Genomic DNA, 25,518 nt, shown 5'->3' with positions numbered 1-25,518 from the left:
CACGGGTTTGAGCCCTGGCCTGGGAAGATCCCACATGCCACAGAGCAAGGAAGCCCATGTGCCACAACTACTGAAGCCTGTGCGCCTAGAGCCCGTGCTCTGCAACAAGAGAAGCCACTGCAACAAGAAGCCCACACACCGCAACGAAGAGTAGCCCCCGCTCACCGCAACTAGAGAAAGCCCGCAGGCAGCAACGAAGACCCAACGCAGCCAAAAATAAATAAATAAATTTATTTTTAAAAATTAAGAAAAAAGAAAAGTGCATTTTCTCTTTTTTTTTTTTTTGCAGTACGCAGGCCCCTCACTGCTGTGGCCTCTCCCGTTGCGGAGCACAGGCTCCGGACGCGCAGGCTCAGCGGCCATGGCTCACGGGCCCAGCCGCTCCGCGGTTTGTGGGATTTTCCTGGACCGGGGCACAAACCCGTGTCCCCTGCATCGGCAGGCGGACTCTCAACCACTACGCCACCAGGGAAGACCAAAAGTGCATTTACTTAATCCTGGTGTGATAAACTGTTGCATTCAGATGTACATTAATCATTTCACTTTCCCCTTTTTTTTTTTTTTGCGGTACGTGGGCCTCTCACTGTTGTGGCCTCCCCTGTTGCGGAGCACAGGCTCCGGACGCGCAGGCTCAGCAGCCACGGCTCACGGGCCCAGCCGCTCCGCGGCATGTGGGATCCTCCCGGAACGGGGCACGAAGCCGTGTCCCCTGCATCAGCAGGCGGACTCTCAACCACTGCGCCACCAGGGAAGCCCCCCTTCTTCACTAATAGCTCATCATCCAAAATTATCTCTTAGGGAATTTTGGATATTAATGCCTTCCCATGTAGATCTTCCACAAAGGGAATCATTTCAATAGTTGGATGTCATTCTCCATGCTCTGTAGGGAGCCTGGATGCAGACAGTGGGGTAAGGGCTCTGGAACGCAGGGTAGAAGTATTCTAAAGTGCTGACTTTGACTATCACAAGAAGGAAAAAAGTAAGTAGTTGAAAATGACCTTGCTAGGCACATAAGAAGTAGAGAGTTAAAGATTTGTAGGTTCTTAATCCATGACATTTCAGAAGGAAAAGCAGACAGAGCCTCTGACCCAGGACAGGACAGTTACCTGAGAAGCTGCCATTTCCTCCTCTCCTTCCTCCTGCTCTGGGTCGTTTTCTCATCGATATGATGTTGAGGAATCACATTGGGATCTTGAAAATATGCCTCAGTGCCGTCAGCACAGCTCCTTCACCTCTTCCCACAACACCAACAGGCTATAGGACCTTGAAATGCTGAAACAGCAACCTGAAAAAGAGATTCAGGAACAATGAGCTCCTGCATGGAGACCAAACTGTGAGCTTTTTCTTTCCTGCCGACACATGCTCTCCCCTCATACAGATGCCCCAAAACTTCTGCTACAGCACAGAGTAAGTTGGCTACACTGACCTGCCCTTTCCAATCTCATGTAGAGGAGACACCAATGTCTCCCCAAAGGCAAAAGGACTGAAGACTGCAAACAACTATCACCAGGTACCAGTAGCCCTTGGGCTTGGGCTTAAACCGGGCCTAACCTTAGAATCACCTGGAGTTAAAACACTCGGATGCTCCCACCCAGATCAATAGACAGACTCTGTGGGGAGGACACAGGTGATGTTATTTCTAAATACTCATCACGTAATACTAATGGGAAATTGCATGGGAACCACATAGCAAATGTTTCTTCTGAAGCTTTAAAGTGTGTACAAATTTGCGGGGAACCAGGCCCCACTCTAAGTTATGAAACTCCTGTAGGGCTCAAAAAACGACATCTTTTACGAGTTTTCTTGTTCATGCAGATGTTACTCCCTCAGACCCATGTTCAGTAGCACTGAGATAAGAGATCAGGCGTAGCACACCTGAGACCACTGAGTAGTGTGAAGGCTTCAGAGAATTTCCAGAAGTGCAGGTTCCCTGGGCCTGATTCCTAGGGGCCGAGTTCCTCCTGAAATAGGTGTTGTCTTGTTGTTGCCTATGGTAGATGCTGCTTGGTTGGTGGAAATCATGTGGTGGGTTTAGGGATGTGTGAGAGGTCACCCTTAGAAATCTTCCCAAAGGTACCCTTAGTCCTCAGGTCCTTTAGCCCCCTCTCCTCTCAGGGCCCACTTGACAGACAGGACTACCCAGGGACAGGGCAGGACCACCTGTCCTCAGGTGAGCTGAGACTCCATACCCCAAAAGATGCAGAGCACAAAGTTGTTTACATCACAGATCTGTTTGAAAATAAACGAAAGGCAGCAATGAAGGGTGGGTTAACATTTTGGGTTGGGAATGACAAAAGACTTTGAAAATGATGCCATGAATGCATATTTAATGATTAACAAAGGAAGTTGTGATCTATGTTAAGTAATAAAGCACATTATACCTGAATTAACAGATAAGATTTTTCATTCATTGTATGTTTGTCTATGTGTGTGTGTTATAAATTGTGGCGCCGCAGTTTGTTCTCCCCATCTTCCCTTACGTGTTTATACTTTCTCACATCTTTAATATATTTTTATTTATTTATTTTGGCTGCACTGGAGCTTAGTTGAGGCACGCAGGATCTTCGCTGCGGCATGTTTAGTTGCAGCATGCAGGATTTTTTTTTTTTTTTTTTTTTTTTTAGTTGCGTCATGTGGGCTTCTTAGTTGTGGCATGCATGTGGGATCTAGTTCCCCCACCAGGGATCAAACCCGGGCCCCCTGCATTGGGAGTGTGGAGTCTTACCCACTGGACCACCAGGGAAGTCCCTATACTTTCTCACATTTTAAAAAGCGCATTGATTAAGGTAAAAATTAGAGAAAAGCACATCCACTTTTTCAAATATTCTGAGAATTCTGAATCTTTTTAAAATTTTATTTAAAATTTTTTTAATTTTTATACAACTTTAAAGGTTACTTTTCATTTACAGTTACTATAAAATATTGGTTATTTTCCCCAATATGTATGTTGTACAATATGTCTTTCAGCTATCTTACAACGAATTGTTTGTACTTTCCACTCCCCAACTCCTATATTGCCCCTCCCCTCTCCTCACTGGTAACAAGTAGTTTGTTCGATATATCTCTGAGTTTGCTTCTTTTTTGTTATATTTACTAATTTGTTTTATTTTTTAGATTCTACATATAAGTGATATCATACAGTATTTGACTTTCTCTGACTTATTTCGCTTAGCATAATGCCCTCCAAGTCCATCTATGTTGCTACAAATGGCAAAATTTCATTTTTTCGTGGCTGAATAGTATTGCATTGTACATATATACCACATCTGCTTTTTTAAATTTTTATTTTATATTGGAGTATAATTGATTTACAATGTTGTGTTAGTTTCAGGTGTACAGCCAAGTAATATATATATATATATATTTTTTTTCAAATTATTTACCTGTTTAGATTATTACAGAATATTGAGCAGAGTTCTCTGTGCTATACAGTAGGTCCCTGTTGGTTATCTATGTAGGTATGTCAATCCCAAACTCTCAATTTATCCCCCCACACACACACCTTTCCCCTTTGGTAACCGAACAACTATATATGCCAATAAAATGAACAAAGTAGAAGAAATGGACAAATTCCTAGAACTGTACCATCTCCCAGGACTGAACCCAGAAGAAATAGAAAATATGAACAGAGCAATAGCCAGTAATGAAATAGAATCAGTACTAATTAAAAACAAAAACTCAACAAACAAAAGTGAAGGATCAGATGGCTTCAGAGTTGAATTCTACCAAACATTTAGAAAAAAGTTAACACATAACCTCAAACTATTCCAAAATATTGCAGAGGATTAGGTCAGCATCATCCTGATACCAAAATCAGACAAAAATATCACATAAAAAAAGAAAATTACTAGGCAATGTCACTGATGAACATACATGCAAAAATCCTCAAAAAGTATCAGCAAAATGAGTCCAATATATTAAAAGTATCATACACCATGGTCAAGTGGGATTAATCCCAGGAAGTCAAGGGTGGTTCAGTATCTTCATACCAATCCATGTGATAAACCACAGTAACAAATTGAAGAATAAAAATCATATGATAAAAAAAAAAAACATGATCATCTCAATAGATGCATAAAAAGCTTTGAAAAAATTCAACATCAATTCATGATTAAAAGCTCTCCAGACACTGGGTATAGAGGATATATACCTCAGCATAATAAAGGCCATTTGGAGAAGGCAACAGCTAACATCATACTCAGTGGTGAAAAACTGAAAGCATTTCCTCAAGGTCTGGGTCAAGACAGAAATGCCCACTCTTGCCACTTTAATTCAACATAGTATTGGAAATCCAGGCACACCAAATCAGACAAGAAAAAGAAATAAAAGCAAACCAAATTGGAAAGGAAGAAGTTCAACTGTCACTGTCTGCAGATGACATAACACTGTACATAGAAAATCCTAAAGACGCCACCAAAAAACCACTAGAGCATATCAATAAATTCAGAAAATTTGCAAGATACAAAATTAATATACAGATCTGTTGCATTTCTATACACTGACAATGAACTATCAGAAAGAGAAATTAAAGAAACTGTACCATATGCAATAACATCACAAAGAATAAAATACCTAGGAATAAACATACCTAAGCAGGTAAAAGACACATACTCAAAAAACTATCAGACATTGATAAAAGAAGTTAAAGGCAACACAAAAAGATGAAAAAATATACCATGCTCATGGTTTGGAAGAATTAATACTTTTAAAATGACCATACTACCATATATATATGGTATATCTCACATGCTCTTTCATTTCATGTAGCTATTCCTACAACTCCAGGCTGTTTGTTTCCAGGAAAATATATTATTTCAGATACCTATCTGCACACTCAAGACTCCTCTGTAATCCCAGACTATTTAAGAGACTTCTGCTTGACACTGCCTAGATTCTGAAGCTCCACTACAAGCATTAATAAAATTATATTTACATAGGTATTTATATGATAACCAAACAATAATGCATTTACGGGCTTCCCTGGTGGCGCAGTGGTTGAGAGTCCGCCTACCGATGCAGGGAACGCAGGTTCGTGCCCTGGTCTTGGAAGATCCCACATGCCGCGGAGTGGCTGGGCCCATGAGCCATGGCTGCTGAGCCTGCGCGTCCGGAGCCTGTGCTCCGCAACGAGAGAGGCCACAACAGTGAGAGGCCCGTGTACCGCAAAAAACAAAAAAAAGCATTTACAATTGTACTATGATTTATTGCTTCTTTTGGAGCATAAAATTGTCTTATTTGCCACTCTCTTGTAAATGACTTTGTAAATTATACTTAGGACTTAGAGAGGAATGAATATACAAAAAACTGATCAATGTGCAAATATCATCAATTTACATATATCTCACAAGATTAGGAAATTCTCCCATTATTATCAAAGAAAAACAAAGCCTGGATACTCTGCAGTCATGAATCAAGAGAATGCAGGGGACTAGAGGTAAGAAACAGACAGTAACCAACGCAGCAGAGTTCACCATTCACCAGCTGGGATTACTAAAAGGAGCCAAACAAATGTGAAATATGGAAGAGAGGGTTACAAAGACACAAAAGTGCTCACCAAGACAAGGATGCTTTGGGTGGCTCTAGATTCAGGGGAGGATCTAGAGGAGTTAATAGTCCTAGGGATGTGTTGAATCTGCTGCCTGTGCCTATTCAAGATGAAAACCATAGAGACATGGATCAGATCATGAGCAGCAAACATGAAACATCAGGGAATACGTAATAAGAGTCCTACAGTCAGTAAGATGGTGATTCTGCTATGAAATAAATTATAACCGAATCCCAAATCCTTTTTCTGTTGACAAACCTAGCGTACTTAATTACTATGATATACTTACAGATCTAGTTAGCTGTGTTTTTCCAATAGTTTAGATATATGTTTATCTGTTTTCCTAACTTGTTATTATAGTTTAAGTTGGTGGTAATTACTGTTTTAGTACTGACAAGTTTCCAGTTCAGTATAAAGATTTATTAATAGGCCAATATCAATTATGCAAAGGATGTAGTGATCTTAATATAGATACTCTCATTGTAATACTACAGAAACCTGCAATATGACAACGTTGGATTTAATACATGCAAGACAGGCTCAATATTAGGACGGCAACAGAGAGAGTCATATGTTTCTGTGCCTGAACAAAATGGAATACCACCCATCACAGGAATTGTTGAATAGCATCATAGTGTGCCTTAAAGTAGGTGTTATGAATCACTAATATTAATAAAATTGTGTAGGTTAAAAAAATTTTACGAATTTCACATCATATTATCATCAATTTATTAATATGTAAGTGAAGTAAAACTATTAGCAGTGAAGATAGATACACCTTTTATGTTATTTTAACATACAAGATAGTTATGTAAAAATGGAATCTCTCATGTGTGAAATCTTGTGCATTTTATTAAATTTAAATCATACATTTTTATTGATAGAATATTTTTGAAACAGAGGAAATATCACAAGATACATTTGAGACTGACTTCTGTTCTCTAAAACGCATTATTATACATTTATATTTCCTTAAGGACGAATTCCTTTTCTTCAAGAGGGAAGACCATCTCATCAAAACACACAAACCACTGACGATGGCAGCAGAAAAAAGTTTCTGTCTCCATTAAGTACTTCATACACCCTGAGTTAGAGAACATATTTCTCTTCCAGCAACTACCATTTGGATACAACATTCTGTGCAGGACTAAATGACTTACATACATTTCTCTTAGTCTTTATTATCAGCATGTGGCGTTACAGGCTCATACCTGCAGTAATCCTGAACATTTAGTCTCTGATTCCAGTCATTAATATGAACAACAGATTGGTTTCTGCACTTGGTTTCTGCACTTAAAGAGTATATTAAAAGTCAGGTTGCAGTATTACTTGGATTCAGCACCAAGAATCAAGGTCATTGTGAATTACACTAAATTACATTAGAAGCCGTAACAGATTGATGGAGGAACTATAATCCCAGTCTCTCTTTACTAGTTCAGCTCAAGCTTCAGAATTATTTCAACTTCCTGTATGGCTTTGGCACTGGACCAGAATCAAACCCTGAAGAATCACTTTTTCTGGAATAAATATTTACTTAAATACCTGATACCCTCCCATAGACAGTCATCCTTTCAGATTGAAAGAAAAAATTGTCACCTGACTCCTTTCTGCTGTCAGGGTGGTGGGCTCAGTGTGATTGTCAAGACAGCCAGTACCCATATTGGAGGGAAGCAGTCATAAACCTAGGTGTAGGTTTGTGATTCTCTGGCCTCATCTCCCCTCACAACTGCAAGTATCTTTTCACCTGTAGGTGCAATAAGAGATCAATTTTGGGGAACAGAGGATATTTGTGAAAAACTTTATCCCAGTGGTTAATTACCAAAAAACCCCCTACAAACTACTAGTTATTTCCAAGGAGATCATTGAAGAGTTTTGAGAGACTGCTTGTTGTTTTGTTTTATGTTATCCCAAACGTAAAAGTCAGACAGAGTCTCATGTGAAAGAAGCAGGAAATACTGAGTAGGCTGTGGAAACTGGGAATACACAAGTGCCTGAAAGATCTTACAGAGCCTATAAATAATGCTTGAATCAAAAGTTTGGTGGCAGGCTTCCCTGGTGGCGCAGTGGTTAAGAATCCGCCTGCCAATGCAGGGGACATGGGTTCGAGCCCCTGTCCGGGAAGATCCCACATGCCACAGGGCAGCTAAGCCCGGTGCCACAACTACTGAGCCTGCGCACCTATAGCCCATGCTCCGCAACAACAGAAGCCACTGCAATAAGAAGCCTGTGCACCACAATGAAGAGTAGCCCCCGCTCACCGCAACTAGAGAAAGCCCATGCACAGCAATGAAGCCCCAATGCAGCCATAAATAAATAAATAAATTTATTAAAAAAGAAAAGTTTGGTTGCACATCACGGGGAAACAGAACCAACCTGAAAAAGCTCCCAATGGTCAAATGTAGATGAACTTGAACAACAAAATAAAGAGCATGGAACTGAATGATAATAACAAAATATTCAATAAATACATAGGATTCCATATCAATGTTAAAAATATAATTATAGAAATAAATGGAGAAAAGGAATATATTCTGTACATAAGGATAATGAATAATATAAGGAGTTATTCCTCTTTTAAAGTGGGGAAGATTATTTTATCCCCTCAGCCCCTCCTTGCATATGAGATGCACTTAGTGATTGCCCTACAAAAAAACAGAGTATGGAAAAGAAAAACACAGTAACTTCACAATGGAGAAAACTCGCAAATACTTTAAACAAGTGATGGACCACCTTAATAAACCATGTCAATTACCAAATGATATGACATGATGAGATGTGGAATCTTTCTCGAAAATTACTCATTTATTCTAATCATGAGGAGCACATAACACAAACTCAGCTTTAGGGATAGTCTAAGCAGTGTCTCATCAGTATTCCTCAAACTCATGAAGGTCATGAAAAATAAGGGAAGACTAAGAGGGTCATAGAGCACAAGAGACAGGGAACATATGATGACTATATGTACCTAATGTGCTTGACTGGGTCCTGGAAGAGAAGAATGACATAGGGTCAAAACTGGTGAGATGCAAATAAAGTCTGGAATTCAGCCAACAGTAATGTACCAGTGGAGATTTCCTAGTTTTCACAAATGCAGCATGGCAATGTACAACGGTAACTATAGAGAAAACTGGATGAAAACATATTTGAGACCTCTCTGTATTATCTTTGAAGATTTTCTACAATTCTAAAATTATTTCATAACAAAATATTGACTTATAATTATATAAAAGTTTATAATTGAATTACAAATAGTTATGTTAACTGATTACCTCTTTGAGTTTATACCCTTTTTTATTTTCTAAGGAAGGCATTTTAACTCTTCTTGATTTCGAAAATAATCAAACTATTAAACAAAGTAGATTCATATATTTTGCCTTCTATGTTGTTCCAAATTTAATGAAAAGATCCTCTATAAATGTGTTTTCTAAGGTCAGAAATGCAGGAGTTCCTCTTGAAACCTTTCTTTGTCAATAAAGGGGGTATCACAGGAAAGTCTTCTTTGTGCAGATTATAAGAGCTCATTTTTCATGTACACCAAATCTCTAATCAGTTGTTGCCTCCCACATGCTGTTTCCTTAAAATCCAGTTGAAACATCTTCCTCTGTTCTTTGTAGTGATGCTACAGCTCATTATTCCAGTGTTTACTGGAAATTTTTCAGTAAATTAATCTATCTCAACGAGCATGGTATTTCAAAGGTCGACAGTTTATGACAGCCAGAAGACATAAACCTAGGCCCCCCAAAATAATTTTCATTGAAGCAGAGCTTCCCAGACCACATTTTAAAGCCAAGCTTCCTCCTTCACCTTTGGACATCACACCTGTGCCATCTTTATTCATTCCCTACCAGAGGGTATGACTGTTATCTCCTTTTCTTCACATCCCCGCTCTTTCCTTTGCTCAAAAAAGGTGACCAGGTTCAGCTTAGAGACAGCAAGACCTGTTTATTTAGAAAAGGAACATGACTCCTGCCGGGGATTCTACAATTTCCAATCCAGTACTGTGTTCAGCAGAGAAGAGAGGACACTATATGTTATAGAAAATGATTTCACCAAATAGTATTTCCTGACAGCCCCTTTAAAATACATAGGAAGAATTTCTAATTTGCAGATTTTGGGGCCAAAATGTGATGTTCTCCTTCCCTGTTTTCACCTGCCCTTCCACCTCACAGTCAACCACTAATTCTGCTATAGCAATGGGGAATGTGGTTTGCAAGGACCTGACCCGACCACACAGACTCAATTACCTTTTCTTGAACCAAAGGTTGGACTCAACTCTCACACCACAAATATACCTGAGAGCCCTCTTGCTTAACTCTGGTTTCACCCTGGAATTGCCTGAAGCATGCAGTTTAAAAAAATTTATTGTAATCTATATAAATTATGCTGTTCACCTGAAACTATGTTGTACACCTGAATCAAATATAATATTGTAGGTCAATTATACTTTTGTTTTTTTTTAACGTGCTCTCAGGCAGAACCTGTGAAGGAGGACTTCCCAGGTGGCTCAGTGGTTACAAATCCGCCTGCCAATGCAGGGGACATGGGTTTGAGCCCTGGTCCGGGAAGATCCTACATGATGTGGAGCAACTAAGCCTGGGCACCACAACTACTGAGCCTGTGCTCTAGAACCCGTGAGCCACAACTACTGAGCCCACGTGCCACAACTACTGAAGCCTGCACACCTAGACCCCAAGCTCTGCAACAAGAGAAGCCACCGCACTGAGAACCCCGCACACCACAACGAAGTATAGCCCCCGCTCACCGCCAACTAGAGAAAGCCTACACACAGCAACAAAGACCCAAATGCAGCCAAAAATCTAATTAATTAATTAACTAATTTAAAAAAAAAGAATCTGTGAAGGAGGTCACAGGGGATACTGGTTATTATAACTCACCATGTCATCTTTATCGTAAGCCTAGAGTGATAAGCATTTATGTAAATTCTACCTCTCAAATTTAAATATGCATACAAAGTATTCCAGGACCCATGGAAGAAACTGTCATTCTGCAGGTTTGGAGTGGGGCCCAGGAACTGGCATCTTTATCAAGTTTCTTCTTTGTGCCAATGCTGCTCCCCCAGACCAGTTTTTAGTAGCACTACACTTGCAGTACTTAATAACCATGAGGATGCAGATACTGGGACTCACCTTTCTGTCTCTTGTTCTGTTTCCCTATCATTGATTTAAAAAAGCGTTTGCATGCAATAGAAGCTAACTATAGATGGTGGAGGAATACAGAATGGAAGAGTATCTTAGAAGTTCAGAGATGTCTCATTGTTTTGTGCTTACTTTCACTTTTTTTTCCTAATAGGGTAAAGGTTTATGTTTATTAGTAAAAGTCAATCAGTTTTCCTAACTGGATATATTTTTAATTCTCCAATCAGCAATACAGGAGATTAACTGCTCTTCCTTCTCACTAAAATGTGATGATCCCAATTTGTGTTTTATTTATTTATTTAATTTAGGCATCTAGAAATTTGAGGTGCCATCTATTGCTTCCCTGGTGTCCAGCATAGATAAAGAAATGTGATATATGACTGTGGGGCGACCATACCAGGGTTATGAGAGAACAGAAATGTGTAAAGTGCCTGCATGTGGCCAACACCAGAGAGAAGAAGTGAAAAAAGTAAAGGTAACTCATAAATATTCTCAGCCATTTTTTCAGCTATGAACATCTACCTATGCACTGTGTACATAACACCAAATGTACATCTTTTCTATGCATATGCATAAGTCCGTTCTTGGTATAACTGAAAGCAAACCACTAGCTACAGAAAAACACACATGATTATATTTTACTTGTACCAAGGTTAAAAGTGAGCATAAACTGCTACCCAAGTCCATTGTATCAATTAGCACAACTGAAAAAAGTCCTCTTCCCATTCCAGGCAAGATTGGTAAAAAGACAGTATGGGCTATGAAAAAAATCAGAACTTCTAGCCTAAAAACCAAATAAACTGTTTGAAAAAGAAATGCTCACTGCCTGTGACTGATAAACTTTTCCCCAAACTAAGTGACACCTGGTACAGATCCCAGAGCACATGACAAGGCCATCACTCTGTTGAGAGGAAGTGAGGATGCTCCCTGCCATCTGTGGGTCAGCTTCCCTGGAAGGTCACTCATTTACAGTAGATATATTTTATGTTGCTGGTATATACCTGGCACCTAGGTTTCTGTGAAACCACAGCACATGCCATGCTGACCTGCCTATTACAGTGTCCGGAAGTCTTCCTCACCTCCACATCTAGTCTGCCACGGGACATTTCAAGCTATGTTCACAAAGATTGTTTCATTCCACACCCCATCTCCATCAAACTGCCACTGATCTAAGCCTGGAAAAATGTAATAATCTCTGTCTACTAATAGCATCCAGTCCTTAGTACTGCCCAGGAAATATTTTAAATCACTAGGACAGAATTAGATTTCCTGGATTCTCAGAAACCCAGCACACTTGCCAAGTCTCCATCTCTGTCATTTGTACATCCGAACACACCACCACCAGCTAGCTGCCTAAGACCTTGGGGTGAATATGTGGAGCTTCCTTGCTACATTCCTTTCCTCCCTACATTTCCAAGGAACTCTCCATATGTACTTTCAACAAGTCTTATGTAACTCTCTCTAAAAAAAAACCCAACCAACCAAACAAAAAAACACCACTGTCCTACTTTATCAGTCTTTACAAGTCTCCTAGTGCTAACTGCCCGAGTTAAAACTCTGGTCCATTGAAGCTGCTCCACTCTTGTCACGATTAGGTGATCATAATGCTGTATTTGAATCGTATAAGTGACCTCAAATTGATCACTTAAATTTCTCATTGCTTTCGAAATGTTTAAAGTACACATCAAAAACTACCAGGGCTTGCATGGATGACTGGGGGTGAGGAGAGCAGCGGGAACCCTGTGTCCATAATGAAAGCAAAGGAGGACAGTGACTGTGATTCATATGTAGCAAGGATGACAATGATAAAAAACAAACTGGAAATAATCAGGAAATGAAACAAGTAGATTTTTCTCCTAAATTTAGGGTGTGTCAGTTGTGCAGTCAGAGAACAGTTGTCCTCTCACCACATGCGAAATCATGCAATTCTTCATCTTGTACATTTTCTTTTACATCATGCTACAGCATCATTCAAATTGGAATATTTTTCTCCTAATTTTACAAAATCTATTAAACACCCATCACAGTCACGTGTGTTTGTTCATGCCTAAACAACCCCATGACTTATGAATTCTCCAAATTTTCACCTGATCTAATTTTTACAGTAAAGTGATTAACTTTGATAATGTTACATATAAGAGGTGGAAGAAACAATAACTGAAGAAAAGCCATCTTAGTGTTCCTCTCCAATTGAGAAGTAATAAACTGTATTAATTAAACAAAATCAACTTAATATGCTCACTGAAGAATTACTCTCATCTTTAATTTCTGAACATGAAAAATTTAATGAAAACCATCCTAAAAATGCCCCAGCATAAAATAAAAGCAATAGTCATGACTTTTGGATCAAAAAAAACTCATAAACTAGATTTTTCATGACTAAAGGCAAGTAAAAAAGATGGTTTTGTAAAGGGAAGAGCTAAATTGGACTCCACGTTCCATCTGTTTCTTTGACTTTAATCTTTGCTTTTCATTGCTTTTGTTATTATAATCATACATAATGGCCTGCCTCAAGGAACCCTGCCCTTCTGCCAGAATGTTAAAGTGCCTCGGTTCAGCTTACAGGTAGACAATCTGACCCTGTCCACCTGTGGATGGCTGCAAGAAAGAAGAAATTAACACATCCCCTCCCCAAGGCTGGCCATTCCAGGGGATATTTGCAAAGCTTATGGCCTTTTTACTTTACTTCCTCATCTCCTCTCCCTCTCTGTGCTATAAAAGAAACGGGCATGCAAACCCCGCCCCTCCAGTTAAGATGGTTTTTCAGAGACACTAATCTGCCATCTTCTCGGTCAGCTGGCTTTCCGAATAAAGTCGTATTCCTTTGCCTCAACACCTCGTCTCCGATTCACTGGCCTGTCATGCGGCAAGCAGAGCGAGCTTGAGCTTGGTAAAAAATTTGGCTTAGCCAGCCAGGAGCCTTGCTGCTCGTGGCTAGCCGCCCTGACCAGGGAATACTGGGGCAAGGCCCTAGCAGCTGCCGGGACCATTAGTCCTGAGGATCTTCCCTTCAAAGTTCCCTGAAGCGACACCGGCTACCCCAGCACTTGGCAGTTGAGGCAAGGAACCGACCAACTTCAGTTTGGTGCTACGAGTTGATGGACTCGATTCGATTCTGGAACTTCGGTTCCAATTTGGGGAACTTCGGTTTCATTTAGGGCTGAGTCGACAGACTCTGATTCTGGAGGGTAAGTCGCTCCGGCGTGCACACCAGGAACATATTCCCCCCTCAGTCTGGGCGTTTCCTTTACGGGACAAGCCAATCTGGCTGGAATACCCTGTTAGCGGGGGCAATTGTTGTTGAACTCTACCTGATTCTGGGAATCGGGTCAGTGGGAAAAAGTTCTTTGGTTTTGTACGGTTAAGTCTACCTGATCTGGGAACTAGTTCATTGGTTTTGTCGTGGTTTTGTGTGCATCGATGCTAGAATTTGTGCCTTTTGTATTGGAATTTGCGTCTTTTGTGTCTTGGTGTTATCAAACTTTTAAAAGTGGAAAACACTCCATCTATCCCAAAGGAGAGCACTTTAGGGAATATATTAGATAAATGGGCAAAACATAGCGGTGATTCTATGACTAAAAAAGACATGATAGATATACTATTGTAATAGGATGTGGACCCAGTATATCTTAGGATCAGAAGAATGATGGCCTCTGAATGGCTCACTCACAGTTAGAAATGTTCTGCAAAAGAGCAGGGAATTATGGTTTTCTCAGGGTATATGCCCAGTAGTGGGATTGCTGGGCCATATGGTAGTTCTATTTTTAGTTTTTTAAGGAACTGCCATATTGTTCTCCAGTGACATGTATACACCACCAAATGTAAAATAGATAGCTAGTGGGAAGCAGCCGCATAGCACAGGGAGATCATCTTGGTGCTTTGTGACCACCTAGAAGGGTGGGATAGGGAGGGTGGGAGGGAAATGCAAGAGGGAGGGCACATGGGGATATATGTATACGTATAGCTGATTCACTGTCACACAGCAGCAACTAACACAACAATGTAAAGCAATTATACCTCAATAAAGATGTTTAAAAAAGAGCAGGGAAAAGAGATGAGATTCCATATGTAGGAGCGTTTATGCTATTGCATCAGGAGGAAAAGGAGTCAGAGGGCTGCCATCTTATGGTGCAGCAGTCTGAAGGGAAACCCAAATGGAAATCTGTTCTACAAAGGAAGAGGAAAAAAATGAGGGTGGGGACATGTTATTTCAAAACTTACACCCCCCTCCAGCCTATCCAGCTCCTTCAATGGCCAAGCAGGCTGCACCAGCAGTAGTTCCAACTGCTCCCCTCCCATGCCGCCAACATACACTGCCTCCTGTTTCCCCTACCCATGGGGATCAAATAGAAGTTTCTATGGTAAACCCCAGGGCACAGGGACCTGGTTTAGTATCACCATCTAAGACCCAACCGGGCACCCAATTTGGACCGGGAGCCACTTCTAGAGCAGAGCAATTTCCCTCACCCCGATATCCTGTAAGAGGCCAGGACTCAAGTTCAATTTCCCTTGTACTTGAGGCGTCTGATTCTGATTTCCCCACAGGAGCCCCAGGTACCATTGACAGTGGGGAGGAAGTTGATTGATTTTCTAATAAATACGGGTGATCTTAAGAGGCTTGTAAATATTAAACAAAGGGAAAACAAAAGTCATCTTAGGAGAAACTTGCCTGTATCTTTGAGATACAAATGTCCTTATCTGGTCTTCTCAAAAACCCTTATCTCTGTCATCTTTTTAAAATGCAAATTTTGAAAAAGAGGGTACAGCAATTTAGAACTTGACTTGTTTTCCATAATTATTAGTAGAAAGGGTTTAGCCATCTAGACAAGAGCTTGATTTGTTCCATCTGCCAGAAACCCAACTTTAATCCAAACTCTTTTGTAAACTGATGGGTTTTACATTGCTGTACCTGACTCAGGGCTGAACTTTTGAAATGAGAACTATGATGTCTCTGTTTGTACGTGTATTTGTCTTTGGATAACATTGCTGAGGTTAATCTGTAAATTAGCTCTATTTAATTGGCTTAAAGAAAAGTAATTGCTTACAAACCAAACAATTCTACCTACAAGAGAAATTAAGCTAAATGAGTTTCAGGTACACGTGAACTGGGAAATATCTAGTATTAAGTAAATGCCTGGTATTAATGTTTAAGTTTGTTGATCTAATTAATATAGACATGTCTTTAGAGCCACCAACATTAAGTATAGTACTTTCACTGCACCTAGATTTAAAAAAAGTTAAATGAAATCTTGTTATATCTGTTGCAAATTTGTCAACAAGAAACATAACTTGATATGATGAAATTTTAAATGTAAATGACATAAGAGCTTTTAGGTAAACTATAAAAATAATTATGTTCTAAAAATCATCTAAATAGTTTCTCCAGATTCTGGTAACTATTACTTGCCTCTTGGTTGTCACTAGAAATTAAGGTTTTTAAGAGTCAGGGATTCTAATTTAAATATATAATTAAAGCAACTGAAAATAATAAAACATTTCAGTATGGTAAAATGTGTGTTTTCAGTAAAGATGGTATGAGGAATGGAATTACATTTTACTGGAAAGTTTTATACATGGTCAGGATTAACTAAATTTAGATTGAAGTTAACTAAGTAAATCAATTTTGTTAAGTAAGCTAATACAAGACTGGAATTTGATCTGTTAGAAGTGCTCCTTTTGATAACAGATTATAAGTTTCTATGCCCTTAGGTGATCCATATTTGTTTTCTTTTAATAATTTTGTGACTTCGGTTAAATGAATAAGTATTCTTTCATAGTGACCTACGATCCTGTTGTGTTTTAAAACATTTTTGATATTTTTAACAAACTTCCCAAATATCAAAAATCTGACCAAAGTTTTTTAGCCTCCAGCTGGCTCTGGGGCACTTCGAAAGAACATCTCAGTGCGAAATGTCAAACTACGTTTATTTGGTATGTTAAAATTACTTTAAAAACTTTGTCAAGTGATTGGAGATGAACCTTAGGTTATAGTGTATGGGTAAATGCCATTTATATAGATAAACCAAAATTTATATGGAATCCTTAACATCTGATATGTCCTGATATGTTATCAATCATAATACTAGCTATCCTAAAATGGTATATCCAAGTTTCCTGCTAATTACATTGTACGCAAATCTTTAGCCATGCTGTTTTAAGTTTTGTCCTGATGCTTTTACAAAATGAGGATTTTCAAGAAGACTGATAAAGAGGAACTTTTTAACAGATATAACTTTCTGGTAGCCTTTAGAAAATATCACTGGACTGGGTAACAAAGGACAAAACTAATGGGAAACATGATTATTTCATCCAGATGAACGGGAATTAATTACATGGGACTGAATGACCTGGTAAATATGATTTATAACTTTATGACTTTGGGAAATATACTGGCTTTGTTGCTGAAATCTCGGCTTCTCTGTGCACCGATGCTGAACAGAAATACAGAGACACAGATTTTGGAGGAAGAGAGAGATGGCTGTTTCTACCAGGCAGAGGGGAAGACACAGCAGGCTAGCACCTCAAGAACCGTGCGCTCCTTTGGGGATCAGAGAAGATTTTATATGTGGGGCTCGCAGTCCAGGGTATATGATAAGGATCAAAGTAGTAAAGGTCTTGCATTCTTCTTCTTCCTGCATTATTTCAAAACAGTCACAGCTGGCGTCAAGCAGCCTGGTAACTGGGTCCGTTTGTCTCTGGGTTATCAGCCTGTGACTGTAAGGCCAACTGGCCCGAGGCAGGGGAACACAATCGGATTCACAGGTTGCATCAGACCGAAATTCTCCGGACCACCCAGTTCCAGGAACTGACCTGGGGACTTTGAACCCAGCCCCGCCTTTCGAGGGGCGGGATTAACGGTCCCCCAGGATACCCGAAAAGACCACCAAATAAGGAATACCCTGCGCCCTCCCAGATTCACCACACCCCTTTCCCTTCTTCCCCTATAAAGTCTTGCCCAACCCTCGCCCGGGTGCGACTTCTCGGGCCCCTTTCTCTCGGACCAGTGAACCTCGCCCGGGAGCGCTCCCTAATAAAGCTCACTTGAAGCTTTCCTCTGTTTCGCGGTGCCGTTTGTTAAGATCCGACCTTACAGTGACTTTTTTCTGAAATGCAAATACTACAAGGGGTGATTTGCTACAAGGGAGTGAAGGATGTAAACTCACATAGTGTTAAAGAGTAATAGGTTAGCTTTGTGAAGTACAAATCTAGTTGCAGATAGTAACAGTTAAAAAAAAAAAATGTAGGAGTGATTAACTCTTTCAGGCCAGGCTATGTCTCTTCTCTAGCCTGTTCACTGTTAGCTTTATTTTCCTTGTTCTCAGGAGAGGGAAAACTTCATTTCTATTATTGCTGCAACAGCTTTAATCTTTGTTTTTAGGAAAAACCTTTTCTCTTATGCTATGACCTACAACAAGTTGATAAAGTATGCCTTTGTAAACAAAGGAAACATCTTTTTCTACCTGATCCTGCCAGAATTTGTTGTCTCCAGCTGACTCTCCTGTGAACTTGATATTATGTTAACCACTGTTTTAATTTGTTCTTTGTTTCAAAATTGCTTGTGCTTTGTGTCTCCCTGCTGTACTATGTCTTTGTCAAGGTTACTATCTACATTACTTATATCTTGTCTATTTTATAAGATTGTTGTCTCTTGCAGTACCCAGTGTATAACCAAGCCTCCAACAAAACTTCTATAGCTAACTATCTTACAGAAATAGATCACATTTATAGCATAAAGTAATTGTAATAATGTGATTCTAGGTATGGGAAGAAACAACAAGGGAAAATGTCTCCTGGATCATAATTAGAGGATCCAGAGAATCTTTAAATATCGATAGGGCCTAATCCGAAAATTAGCACCTGGAGTGGTATATCAAGATTTTTCACCTGACCTGGGATGAGCCTCCCAGCATCATGGGACAAAATTTGCTCATAAAATGTCTCTCAAATATTGGTCAAATTCCTGACCAAGAGGAGAGGCTCAATCATCCGCGACTGCAGCTCTCCAACATGAGCCAGTGAACCTTGAGAAAACTCAGGGAGGAGAAGAATACCTGCCGTCAGCAGCCATCAGACTGCAGCCACTCCCTGCGGTAAGCCCTGAGGAAACTCAGGATGTGAAAATACAGCATACAGGCCACAGATAGGTGTGGTGCATATCAAAGGAATTATTTCAGCGAGCCCTGACCCTTGCACTAAATTCCTTAACTTGAGATGCGGTCTCCAGGCTTGAAGCCCTCAAAATTCCTGATAAATCTCAACTTTAAGGTTGTAAATATTTTTTCAGTCTACAGATGTAAAGTAGACACTTCCAAAGTGGAACAAAAGAAAAATCTCAACATTTGGAACACTGAACCGATGGCAGAAACTCCCAGAAAGATCCATCTGACGGAACAGTTAAAACGTTGTCACCCCTTTTTCCACAAGATTGTGGCATGTGACAGTGGGGAATTGTAACAGGGAAGCGCTAAATCGGACTCCATGTTCTATCTGTTTCTTTGATTTTAACCTTTGTTTTTTGTTGCTTTTGTTATAATAATCATACATAATGGTCTACCTCAGGGAATACTGCCCCTCTGCCTGAATGTTAAAGTGCCTCTGTTCAGCTCACAGGGAGACCATCTGACCCTGTCTACCTGTGGATGGCTGCAAGAAAGAAGAAATTAACACATCCCCTCCCTGAGGCTGGCCATTCCAGGGAATATTGCAAAATTTAAGGCCTTTTTACTTTACTGCCTCAATTCCTCCCACTCTCTGTGCTGTAAAAGAAACTGGCATCCAAACCCTGATAAGATGGTTTTTCGAGACACAGGGCTGCCATCGCTATCATGTTGGTCTGCCGGCTGTCCAAATAAAGTCGTATTCTTTGCCTCAACACCTCGTCTCCGATTCATTGGCCTGTTGTGCGGCGAAAGTAGTGAAATTGGACTCCGTAAAAATAGCAATTAGCAGAGACATGGAAATCAAACAACAAGGAGGGAACACATTGCACTGGTCTCAAAGGCCATCATAAAAATCACAATGAATAAATGGTTGAGGGCTTTGAGAAAAGGAAACCCTTTTACGGTGATGGTAAGATGTAAATGTGGAACAGCCACTATAGAGAACATCATGGAAATGCCTTTAAAAGGTAAAAAGACATCTAACATATGATCCAGCAGTGCTACCACAAAGAGTATATGCAGAGAAAACCAGAATTCGAAAGACACATGAACCCAAGCTTGCACTGCAGCACCATTTACAATACTCAAGATGTGGAAACATAAAAAATGTCCATGGACAGATGAAGAGATAAAAAAAAAGTGATACATGTACACAGTGGTATATGACTCCGCCATGTAAAAGAATGAAATAATGCCATTTGCAGGAACGTAGATAAACCCAGAGATAATCATACTAAGTAAAGTAAGTATCAGAAAGACACATATAATATGATATAACGTATAGCTGGAATCTAAAAATGCACATGATTGAAATAATTGAGGAAACGAGCAGACACAGGAACCTAGAAAAAAAAATATGGTTACCAACTGGACAGAAGGGGTCAAGGGATAAATTAGGAGAATTAACAAATACATACTATTTCATATAAAATAGATATTCAACAGGGATTTACGTATACCAAGGAAGGGCTATCAACACTCTCTAATAAACTAAATGGGAAAAGAAGCCAAACATGCAGAGATATGTATATATGTATAACTGAAAATGGTTCTGTATCCCTACAACATAAACAACATTGTATATCAATGTCACTCCAAAAAAAAGAAATTAATTTATTAAAAAGTGGTAATGAGACACAAGATTTGAGTGTTTCTTCTGGCACATTCCTCGTTTTTTACAAGCCCCAAACAGGATTTCCCCTAAGGCTCTGGTTGCTGGCATAAGCAGAATTGGGCCTAAAGAAATGCTGGCCTTATGACCATTTGCCACAAAAGCAACCTCAAAAAGACTGCTTATGGGCACTTAATATTCACAAGGACTTCTGGACTCTAAATGATGCCTGACATCACAAAATGTCCAGGGCTAAGTGTTCAAAAATCATTGAAAAGAGGGCAGACTTTCAAGAAGGCAATTTCAACAGGTAAATTCTACTCACACTGTTTATGAATTAAAATAGCCCATAAGAACATGTTCAACAGAGCAATTAGCAGAGACATGCAAATCTAAATCAAAATGAGGATTCACCTTCACCAGTTGGTAAGGCGATCATCAAAAATTGAAAATGAATAAATGACGTAGAGGGCATGGAGAAATGCAAACCCATTTATTGTACTGGTGAGATAGATACAAATTGTAACAGCCACTATAGACAACATTATGGAAGTGCCTTCAAACCTAAAAGGAGAGTTACCATATGATCCACCATTGCTACCCTTAGGAGTATATGCAGAGAAAACCAGAATTCAAAAAGACCCACGCACTCAGAGTGCACTGCAGCACCATTTACACGAGCCAAAACATGGAGGCATAAAAAATGTCCATGGCCAGGGGCTTCCCTGGTGGCGCAGTGGTTGAGAGTCCACCTGCCGATGCAGGGGACATGGGTTCGTGCCCCGGTCCGGGAAGATCCCACATGCCGCGGAGCGGCTGGGCCCGTGAGCCATGGCAGCTGAGTCTGCGCATCGTAGCCTGTGCTCCGCAACGGGAGAGGCCACAACAGTGAGAGGCCCGCGTACCAAAAAAAAAAAAAAAAAGTCCATGGCCAGGTGAACAGAAAAAGAAGAACTAATATATGTACACAACAAAATATGACTCAGACATCTTTTTTAATTAATTAATTAATTATTTTTGGCTGCATTGGGTCTTCATTGCTGTCCGTGGGCTTTCTCTAGTTATGACGAGCAGGGGCTACTCTTTGTTGTGGTGCGTGGGCTTCTCATTGTGGTGGCTTCTCTTTGCTGTGGAGCACGGGCTCTAGGCTTGTGGGCTCTAGAGCACAGGCTCAGTAGTTGTGGAGCACGGGCTTAGTTGCTCCACGGCATGTGGGATCTTCCTGGACCAGGGCTCAAACCCGTGTCCCCTGCATTGGCAGGCGGATTCTTAACTACTGCGCCACCAGGGAAGCCCCAGACATTTAAAAAATACATTTATTTATTTATTTTTGGCTGCACTGGGTCTTTGTTGCTATGCACGAGCTCTCTCTAGTTGCGATGAGCTGGGGCTACTCTTTGTTGTGGAGCGCAGGCTTCTCATTGCAGTGGCTTCTCTTGTCACAGAGCACGGGCTCTAGGTGTGGAAGCTTCAATACTTGTGGCACCTGGGTTCAGTAGTTGTGGCTCGCGGGCTCCAGAGCACAGGCTCAATAGTTGTAGCACATGGGCTTAATTGCTCCTCAGCATGTGGGATCTTCCCGGACCAGGGCTCGAACCCGTGTCCCCTGCATTGGCAGGCGGATTCTTAACAACTGCACCACCAGGGAAGTCCCTCAGACATTTAAATAAATGAAATTATGCCATTTGCAGGAACATAGAAAACCTAGAGATAATCATACTAAATAAAGTAAGTCAGAATCAGAAAGACTAATACCATATGATATCACTTATAGGTGGAATCTAAAAATACACACCATTGAACAAATAAGAGAACACATAAACTCAGGGACTCATGGACTTAGAAATCACACATATGGTTAAAAAAAGGACAAAAGGGGGTCAAAGGATAAATTAGGACAATGGAAATAATAAATATGCAATTTTCCAATAAAAGAGATAATCAACAAGGACCTATGTATACCAGGGAGTTCTATCAACAGTCTCTAGTAACCTATATGGGAAAAGAAGCCAAAGATGCATAGAATATATGGATATGTATAAGGGAAAACGATTCACTATAGCTACAACATACTCCACACTGTACATCAAAGTTCCACCAAGAAAAAGTAAAAATTATTCTAATTAAAAATGTGGCAATGAGACACAAGATTTGGGTGTTTGTACTGTCACATTCCACTCTAAGTTAGAAGCCCCAAGCGGAATTTCCCCTTAGTGTCTGGTTGCCGGCGTAACCAGAGTAGGTCCCGAGGAAATACTGACGCCTGGTGGCCATTTCCCGCAAAAGCAACCTCAAAACGCTTGCTTAGGGGCACTTTGTATTCATAACGACTTCAGGGCCCAACATGATACCTGACATCAACAAATGTCCAGGCGAAAGTGTTTGAAAATCATTGAAAAGGGGGCAGACATTCAAGAAGGCAACTGAATCATGTAAATTCTACTCACACGGGTATATGAAGAAAAAAAGCCTGTAAAAACACATGCAGCGTACCAGTTAGCAGAGACATGCAAATCAAAACTACAATTAGAGATCACCTTGCACCGCACTAAAATGCCATCACCAAACTTTACAGTGAATAAATGGTGGAGAGGGCATGGAGCAAAGGAAATTCTTTTATGGACCTGGTGGTAAATAAATGGTAACAGCCACTAGAGAGAACATTAAAGATGAGCCTTTAAAAGCTAAAAAGAGTGCTACCCTATGATTCTGCAGAGTTTCCCCTAAGATTATAGGCCAACAAGTCCAGAATTCGAACAAACACATGCACCCAAGTGTGCACGGCACCACCATTTACAATACCCAAGATGAGGAGACATACAAAATGTCCACGGACAGAAGAACAGATAAAACAGAAGTGTACACAATGGTATACAATTCCTCCATGCAAAAGCATGAAATAATGCCAATTGCAGGATCATAGATAAACCTAAAGATAATCATACTAAGTGAACTAAGTGAGATTCAGAAAGACAAATATTATATGATCTCACTTATACCTGGAATCTATACATATACATCATTGAAATAATTGAAAAACATAAACAGTCTCAGGGACTTAAGAAAAATCCAAACTTATGGTTACCTAATGCGACAGATGGGGGTCAAGGGATACATTAGGACGATGACATTCAAAATACAAAATATTTCGTATAAACTGGATTTTCCATAAGAATCTTTGTATACCTAGGAATGGCTATCAACACTCTCTAATAACCTAAATGGGAAAAGAAACCGAACATGTATAGATATATGTATATGTATAACTGAAAATGGCTCTGTATTCCTCTGACATAAATAATACTGTATATGAATGTTATTACAAAAAAGAGAAATTAATCTAATTAATTAAACTGTTATAATGAGACATAAGATTTGAATGCTGGTTCTGCACGTTCGTCTCTAACTTACAAGCTCCAAACAAGATGTCCCCTAAGGCTCAGGTTGCTGGCTTAGGGAGAATTGGGTCGGAAGAAATCTTGTGCCTTAAGTACGTTTCCTGCAAAAGCAACCTCAAAAAGATGCTTCTGGGCACTTAATATTCCCAAGGACTGCTGGGCTCTAAATGGTATCTGAGATCACAAAATATCCAGGCTTAAGTGTTTCATAATCAATGAAAACAGCACCGGCTGTTGAGCGCCGGCTGTTGGTGGCGCAGTGGTTGAGAGTCTGCCTGCCGATGCAGGGGACATGGGTTCGTGCCCCGGTCCGGGAAGACCGCACATGCCACGGAGTGGCTGGGCCCGTGAGCCATGGCCGCTGAGCCTGTGCGTCCGGAGCCTGTGCTCCGCAACAGGAGAGGCCACAACAGTGAGAGGCCCACGTACCGCAAAAAAAAAAAAAACAGGGCCGACTTTCAGTGAAAGCATTTTCAACAGGTAAATTCTACTCACGCAGAATATGAATAAAAACAGCCCATAAGCACGTGCTCAACATAGTAATTTGCAGACACGTGCAAATCAAGCTCACCACCCAGGCGTCACCTTGCACCTGTCAGAAGGCCATCATCAAAAATCGACAATGAATAAATGATGTAGAGGGCATAGAGAAGTGCAAACCCTTTTATTGTGCTGTTAGGTTGCAAATTCTAACAGCCAATTTAGAGAACATTATGGAAGTGCCTTCAAACTTAAAATTAGAGCTACCATAAGACTCGCCATTGGTAACCTAAGTGTATATGCGGAGATAACCAGAATTCGAAAAGATATATGCACCCAAGTGGGCACTGCAGCACCATTTACACGAGCCAAAACATGGAGGCGCACAAAATGTCTATGGCCAGATGGACAGCTAAAGAAGAAGTGACCCATGTTTGCAATGCAATATGACTCAGACATTTAAATAAGTGAAATTTTGCCATTTGCAGGAACACGGAAAACCTAGAGATAATCATACTAAATAAGGTAAATCAGAATCTTAAAATCTAATATCGTATGATATCACTTCTAGCTGGAATTGAAAAACACACACCATTGAACCAATTAGAGAACACTGAAACAGACTAAGGGACTTGGAAATCAAACAAGTGGTTACTACAAAGGACAGGAAGGGTGACGGGATTAATTAGGACGATGGAAATAACAAATACGCAGTATTTCCAATAAAAGAGGTAATCAGCAAGGACCTATGTATAACAGGCAGTTCTGTCAACACTCTCTAGTAATCTATAAGGGAAAAGAAGCCAAAGATGCATACATATATGTCTATGTATAAGGGAAAAATATTTTCTATACCTACAACATACACAACATTGCCCGTCAATGTTCCTTCAAGAAAAAATAAAAATTAATCTAATTAAAAATGTGGTAATGACACACAAGATTTGGGTGTTTGTACTGTCACATTCCACTCTATGTGAGAAGCCCGAAACAGAATTTCCCCTTAGTGTCTGGTTGCCGGGGTAACCAGAGTTGGGTCCGAGGACATACTGCAGCCTAGTGGCCATTTCCCGCAAAAGCAACCTCAAAACGTTTGCTTAGGAGCACTTTGTATTGACAAGGACTGCAGGGCCCTAAATGATACCTGACATCAAAAAATGTCCATGCG

At 40.2% G+C, this 25,518-nt stretch overlaps 1 long non-coding RNA gene across 1 annotated transcript in view; it reads right to left on the bottom strand.

Moving 5' to 3' along the window:
• Positions 1-643: 643 nt before the first annotated feature.
• The window catches only part of LOC125963432 (uncharacterized), a 90,544-nt gene continuing 65,669 nt past the window's right edge, over positions 644-25,518 (bottom strand). The window contains exon 3 of the long non-coding RNA XR_007475418.1: positions 644-1,285. This is a non-coding gene — a long non-coding RNA (uncharacterized LOC125963432). The remainder of the gene's footprint in view (positions 1,286-25,518) is intronic.

This window comes from Orcinus orca, chromosome 2 (genome assembly GCF_937001465.1).
Source record: "Orcinus orca chromosome 2, mOrcOrc1.1, whole genome shotgun sequence".
NCBI classification, from domain to species: domain Eukaryota; kingdom Metazoa; phylum Chordata; class Mammalia; order Artiodactyla; family Delphinidae; genus Orcinus; species Orcinus orca.
The sequence above is the reverse complement of the archived record's forward strand: the minus strand, read 5'-3'. Positions and strand labels throughout refer to the sequence as shown.